Source organism: Myotis lucifugus, unplaced genomic scaffold (assembly GCF_000147115.1).
Source record: "Myotis lucifugus unplaced genomic scaffold, Myoluc2.0 scaffold_225, whole genome shotgun sequence".
Lineage (NCBI taxonomy): Eukaryota > Metazoa > Chordata > Mammalia > Chiroptera > Vespertilionidae > Myotis > Myotis lucifugus.
The window spans coordinates 1834271-1840050 of record NW_005871273.1 but is presented as its reverse complement, the minus strand read 5'-3'; positions in this window follow the sequence as shown (position 1 = coordinate 1840050).

Genomic DNA, 5780 nt, shown 5'->3' with positions numbered 1-5780 from the left:
AGGTGGAAGGGAGAGGGTTGTGCTAAGAGGAGAGAATGGAGGAACACATTGCCTACCCCCTAATTTACCTCAATGAAGAGAGCAAGAGCCTTAGCTGACCTCGGGTTTTCTTGGCAGAACTGATCAAGTAAATTGCAAACTCCGGAGGTGAGAATGGTATCTATCATGCTTTCCAATTGCAAGAGTACCAAATGATGTTCTTCACTCTGCGGACTCCATGTGTGAGACTATCGTAAGACTATTCTTCCTCTTCCATTAATTTACCCTCCCCCTTCGAGGAACATGGCTGTATAAGGGAGAGTCAGGGTGCTAGCAGGAGGCAGCCTGGATGCATTATTCGGTGAGTTTCCCAGAGTCTAATCAGGACCCTTTGTTCTAGCCTCCCAGCTCCAAGAGAACAAACAGGAGTTAAACCCCAGAGGAAAAGTCAGAGTGGGTGGCTGAGAGGGGGAGAGTAGAGTTAAATATTTCCTCTGAGCAAAGAAGAATGGACCCAGGCCCAGAGCTATAATTCACGGGTCCTTAGATGAGTGTCCAGCTGCTTCAGCTGTCTCCACATCTGGGAGAGGATTGGCCAAGGGGGCCGGCACGTGAGGAAGCCACTGCCCGAGCCTTCCAAGCAGCTTCCCAGAGCCTGGGCCTTTGGAGATGTCATCTGCCGTGCCCAGCTCTGTGGCACAGTTTCCACGAAGAGCAGATGAAACACATCTGGGATGTTCAGGGACCTCTGACACAGAATGGTGGCGATGTAAAGCTCACACGCACACAAATGGCAAGTCCTGAAATCTCTCTTCTGTGTAAAACCTGGTCTAAATCCTCACATGGTAAATCAGTGACTTAATAGTGTCTGATCTGAGGAACTGGGAGATTTTTAAAAAAATATATTTTTACTTATTTCAGAGAGGAAGGAAGAGGGAGAGATAGAAACATCCATGATGAGAGAGAATCATAGATTGGCTGCCTCCTGCAAGTCCCCCACTGGGGATTGAGCCCACAACTTGGGCATGTGCCCTTGACCGGAATCGAACCTGAGGCCTTTTAGTTTGCAGGCCGACGCTCTAGCCACTGAGCCAAACCAGCTAGGGCTGGGATATTTCTTTCAGCCACGTCCCTCCCCCGGGCTGAGATCATAGAGCTTATTCTCCTTCATTTCTTATCCTCCTCTCTTTCTCCTTAATTCTTTTTGGGGAGATACTCCGGGATGCTGGGTTTTATAGGTAGGCGGAAGTCATGCTTGGTCCTGATGTGGGGGAATCATCAAAACCTGAGAGCAGGGAACTCTAAGTCTCCAACCGAATTCTGGGGTTGCCTCCTTCTGGCCTCAGTGCCTCCTCCTTTTGGGCTGATCATCTACTTTGAACCTCGCACACCCGTCTGGCTCCGCCAAGCAGTCCACATCCACTCTGGGGATTGCCATGGAGACTGAACTAAAAGAAAAGGAAGCCTTGGCGTTGATGAGTTTCCAGTGTAGGGCAGCTGTCGTCCAATCTTAGCAAACGAGCTTGACATTTAATTAGCAAAGGGCAGGTAGGTGCAAATGGAATATTCCTGGGCTAGCAATGGAGTCCACATTTGCTGAAGATACAGAGAAAAATGAAGCCGTCAGATCCGTGTGAGGTCCATTGAGTGGCTTCCTAGAGGAGGTGAGAGTTACACACACGCAGAGATGAGGCTGAGCGAGCCTCCGTGGGTGAGATGCTTACATGGAGCCACACGTGCTGGGATAGCAGCTCTGAGCAGAAGCCAGGCTAATTAATTTCGCTAGAGCCAGGTTTCCATGTCAAGGGGAAAGAGAAGTGAGTTTGCAAGATGAGCAAAGCAGCTGGCTGCGTCACTTTAGACAAGTAACTTTATCTTTCTGGTCCTCAGCTGCCTCCACGGTGAGATGAGAGTCCTGGGCGAGGTGGCAAGGGTCCTGGGCTAAGGTTTCTGTCACAGAGGTGTAGGAAGTTAATGATAATGGGGAGCAGTGCGTTAGGCATTCCAAACTCTCCTAGGGGATAGAGCCAATCCCCATTGTAGAGATGAAATGTCTTGTCCAAAGTTTCACAGCCTGTGAGTGGCCAAGCCGAGAGTAGAACTGAGCCCAGGTAGTCAATCAGTATGAATGAAGAGCTCCTACTTGCCAAGCTCTGTGCCAGGCCCCAGGGGATGGAACAGTGAATGAGACAGATAAGGCCCCACTTTCATTCTAGCTGGGGCAGGAGGGAAGACAGGCAACTAAACAGTAAAGATTCAAGTGAACAAAACAGGCGTACATAGAAGTAAATGCTACGGAGGAAATACAACATGGAATCCCGATCATGATCTGGCTTCTTCAGTTGGGTGGTCTAGGAAGGCTCGCTGAGGAGGTGGCACTTGGCTGAGACCTGAAGGACAGGAAGCGGTCAGCCCAGTTGTCAAAGGGCATAAAAGGCCCAGCGGAGGAGTTTAGATTTCATGGCATGAGCTGGACCTCAATCTCTCCTTTGGGGAAGGAGTTGCTTTTTATTTTTCAAAGATCATGGAGGACAGGGAGAAACAGGAGGATGGCGATTATAGAGTCCAAATATGGACGAAGGGCTGCCAATGTATCATGGGAAGTCCATGAGCAAAGCGGGGAGAGGCCATTCCCATTAGCTTTTCTCCTTCCCATTAGGAATACCAGAGAACGTGGGAGGGCGATGATGGTGGCCATCTTGGGGGGCCGAGTAAGGCTTGGTGGTAATAAGAATAAAAAATGAAAATATTAACAGCACTCTTAGATAACATTTATGAAACTTTTAAAAATGTATTAAGAATATTATCATAAGTAAAATCCTTTTATTCTTAATGTTTATTGCATGTAATATTATTATATGTAAGATCATTTTTTTTGAATAGTTGGTGTTTATTGCATGTAAGATGATCATATTTAAAATAGTTTTTCTTGAAATATTAAGGTTTATTGCATGTAACATTATTATATTTAAAATCGTTTTTCTTGACATAAAAAAAAATTTATTAAGCACTTCTGCCCTAGCCAGTTTGGCTCAGTGGATAGAGTGTCGGCCTGTGGACTAATGTGGACTGAAGGGTCCCGGATTCGATTCTGATCAAGGGTTGCAGGCCCAGCCAATGTGTCTCTCTCACATTGATGTTTCTCTCTCTCTCTCTCACCCTCTTTCCACTCTCTCTAAAAATCAATGGAAAGATATCCTCGGGCGAGGATTAACAACAACAACAAAATCTATTAAGCCCTTCTGAGCACTGCTTAAGTATTAACTTATTTAGTGCTCATAATAACTATAGAGAGGAGTAGTATTATTATCCTAACTTTAACAATGAAAAAGCTGAGGCTTTGGAGAGTAGAGTAACTTATCCGAAATTGCACAACTGAAATCGATGGAGCCAGGACGCACATCGGGGTCCTCCAAGCCTGGGCTCTTAATCCTCATGCTATATTGCCTTCCGAAGCCTCCAACAGTCATGCAGTGTTTGATCTGGAAGTGAGCTTAGATTTTACGTAGACCAGAATTCTAATGCAGTCTTGTGACTGACAACCTCTGACCTCGGATGATCCCTCTTCTTTGGACAGGTGAGAAAATCAAGCCAGAGAGCCAGATCAGTGATGCGAATGGAGTACCGACGCTGAGTTCTCCTGACTTCTACTCTAGTGCTCTACAGACTCGACTTCAGCAGATGCCTAGATCCTCAATTCCTGGTTAGGAAGCCCTGGCAAAGCGATTGAATAGAAGGGCAGCTCCGCAAGAGGGAAAGAGACAAGTGTTAAATAAGGGAATGTGTATAAAACTCTTGGTGCAGTGCTGAGCACCGAGGAAGTGCTCAATGCACGCCAGTACCTTTGAGAAAGTCCACTCATGGGGTTTCTGTGCTCAGGGTTGAGACAGTCGGCTGTGATTAGGGAAGAGGAACCTTGACTGACATGCTGCAGCCCTCGCCAAACCCCGCTGATCACAGTGAAAGTCAAATGTCTTTGGAAACCTTGTAACCCACCATTATAACGGCTGGGTATAGGAAAACAATTGCTTGCCCTGTACAAGTGGCTTAGGACTGCCCTTGGTTGTCTGAGCGTCTCTGTAATTATAGTCCCTCTTTAAACACCCAAACACACAAGGCCTTTGTAGACTTGAACTCCCTCTCTCTCACACACAATCCTCCCGTAGGCACACTCTCCCTTTCATTTACAGAGCATAATCACCGCGTCTTACTCATTCACATAATGAATTTCAGCCCCGTGAATCTCAATGGAAGAGGGGCCCCTGGAGACCGATGGGCATCTGGGCAGCTTCCTGTTCGAGGCCCCAGGGAAATCTTGGAAGAGTGGGTCCTTTATGGGGAGAAGATAATGGGTGAAAGTGCTCTTCACTGATGGACCAGTCCCAGCGCTCTCTTCCTTTCAGCAGTGGAATTGTTTACTTGAACAGCCACTTCTCTAAGAAAATTTCAAAATTCTTCCACACACCTCGTTGTTAGGCCTCAGAATCCTGTCTTCTCCTCTTCTAAACTCAACTCAGAGCCTTTTGGTTCTGTGATGATGTTCTAGGTATCAGGAGAGATACCTAGAAGAAAGAAGTTGCCAGAAGAAAGAAGTTGATGTTACTGAGAGACACAGAGGATCTCAAGGACCAGCGCTTGAAACAGGGCTCCTAGGATCACCCCCCCCCCCCGGCCCCCTCTCCAAACTAGTCGGGAGCTCATGGCTTGATGGTCTATCCCCACGACGCACACTCAGTCTTTCATGCCAGTGCCCTGAGTGGTACTTAGTTAAGGATCAAATGAAATAAACTCCTGGGAGAAGTACCCTTTGGTTTTTCTACTGTACGCCAGTCCCTCAGTCCCTCCTTGGCAGGAAGGCCACCTTTCTCCACATCCCCACCAGGCACCGGTGTGCTAGTCATTGCTGCACAAGGCTCCACTCTCTTCCGTAAGCCCTGAGGGGATAGCATTCGCCCATTTCTGTGGTGTAAATACTTCCACCAGGATCTCTTCCAAGAACAGCACACCGTTCAGCATTGCCACCCTCTTCCCGCCTCCTTCTGCTCTCTGGAAGCTGTGGGCTGTCCTGGAGGGCTGGTGGTTCCGAGCCCAATAGTCGATTAGGGAGTGACGAGGTTTGTTTTTAAACATAACTTATAATTGTAAGTTTATAGAATTTAACTTTTTAATAACGGCGGTGTTTAACAGCTGACTGGCAAACGGCCTGACAATTTAACGATCTGCACCAGCCCAGCCAGCACACCACGGCCCCCTGGGCAGGCCGTGGGCGTAGGTGGCCCTGGGTTCCAGAAGGGCTCTCCATGTTCCTGGGAAGTTGCCCTTCTGGCATTAGGACATTCACAGGGATCATTCTTGGTTCTGGTTCTTTCTGGGGACAGTGTCACGAAGAACCAGCAGGGATGTTGCAACAGGAGGGGCTGGGATGGGGGGGGCAGTGGTGGGTCTTCATCCCCAACTCGTCAACCGAACTGCCTTGAGAGTGGCAGTGGGCAGATGTCCGTTGGGGCCGAAGTAACCGATGTGTCGGGCGTGTCGGCCACCAGGGCATAACTTGAGGGCAAAAAACGCGAACTGAGATTCCTGTTTCTCGGCCAGCCCACGCCTCCTGCCTCAGCTCAACGCCACTCCCTCCCCGCCTAGTGGCTCTCGGCTCTGGAGGCGGGACCGAGTTCTTCGATGGCCCCCGGAGGCTCCCAGCTGCAAGCTTTGGGAGGCTGGGAGGCCAGAGAGGGAGGGGCGCCGACTGGGCAGTCCAAAGAGAAGGGGGCCTTTAATAGGCTCGCCCAACGCCCGGTTTGTGG